General features: G+C 39.3%; 1 protein-coding gene across 11 annotated transcripts in view; it reads left to right on the top strand.

Annotated features, from left to right (window-relative positions):
* LOC107625882 (protein SMG7-like) overlaps positions 1-1,024 on the top strand; it is a 7,483-nt gene that overhangs the window by 5,402 nt on the left and 1,057 nt on the right. The window lies entirely within an intron of this gene.

Raw genomic sequence — 1,024 nt, 5'->3', positions numbered from 1 at the left:
TCTAGCCAAATGAGTTATGGGACCTTCAAAAACCAAAATTTTTTTAAGAAAGATTATTTTTGAAAACACCAAACTTAAAGTTTGGCACAGGATTTAATAGAAAAATTATTTTTGAAAAAAGTTTTTAAAAAATTATGATAGCCAATTATCATGAACATAAACACCACGTTCTAAATAACTGAGCTATAAGTTTAAAGTATTTTAACAAGGGATAAATAATGAAAGACTCTAAACCAAAAAAAAGAAAGATTTTTCCTAATCTAAGCAACAGAATAATCCGTCAGTTGTTCAAACACGAACAATCCCTGGCAACGGCGCCAAAAACTTGGTGCACGAATTGTGAATCACACTTTTCACAACGCGTACCACTAACCAGCAAGTGCACTGGGTCGTCCAAGTAATACCTCACGTGAGTAAGGGTCGAATCCCACGGAGATTGTTGGTTTGAAGCAATCTATGGTTATCTTGTAAATCTTAGTCAGGAAGTCAATTATGTTTATCAGTTGAATTGCGAATAACCAAGAGAGCATAAGTTAAAGGTTACTTGTTGTGCAGTAATGGAGAATATATTGGAGTTTTGGAGATGCTTTGTCTTCTGAATCTCTGCTTTCCTCTGTCTTCTTGTTCACGCACGCACGTCCTTCTATGGCAAGCTGTGTGTTGGTGGATCACCGTTGTCAATGGCTACCTTCCATCCTTCCAGTGAAAACTACGCTCACGCGCTCTGTCACAGCACGGCTAATCACCGGTTGGTTCTCGATCCGGTTGGAATAGGATTTACTATCCTTTTGCGTCTGTCACTAACGCCCAGCCTTCCGGAGTTTGAAGCTCGTCACAGTCATTCAATCCTTGAATCCTACTCGGAATACCACAGTCAAGGTTTAGACTTTCCGGATTCTCATGAATGCCGCCATCAGTTCTAGCTTATACCACGGAGATTCTAATTAAAGAATCTAAGAGATACTCATTCAATCGTATATAGAACGGAGGTAGTTGTCAGGCACACGTTCATGATTTGAGGAAG

This window comes from Arachis ipaensis, chromosome B02 (genome assembly GCF_000816755.2).
Source record: "Arachis ipaensis cultivar K30076 chromosome B02, Araip1.1, whole genome shotgun sequence".
Taxonomy (NCBI): Eukaryota; Viridiplantae; Streptophyta; class Magnoliopsida; order Fabales; family Fabaceae; genus Arachis; species Arachis ipaensis.
Note: the sequence above shows the minus strand (reverse complement) of the source record. Positions and strands in the feature narration are given on the sequence as shown.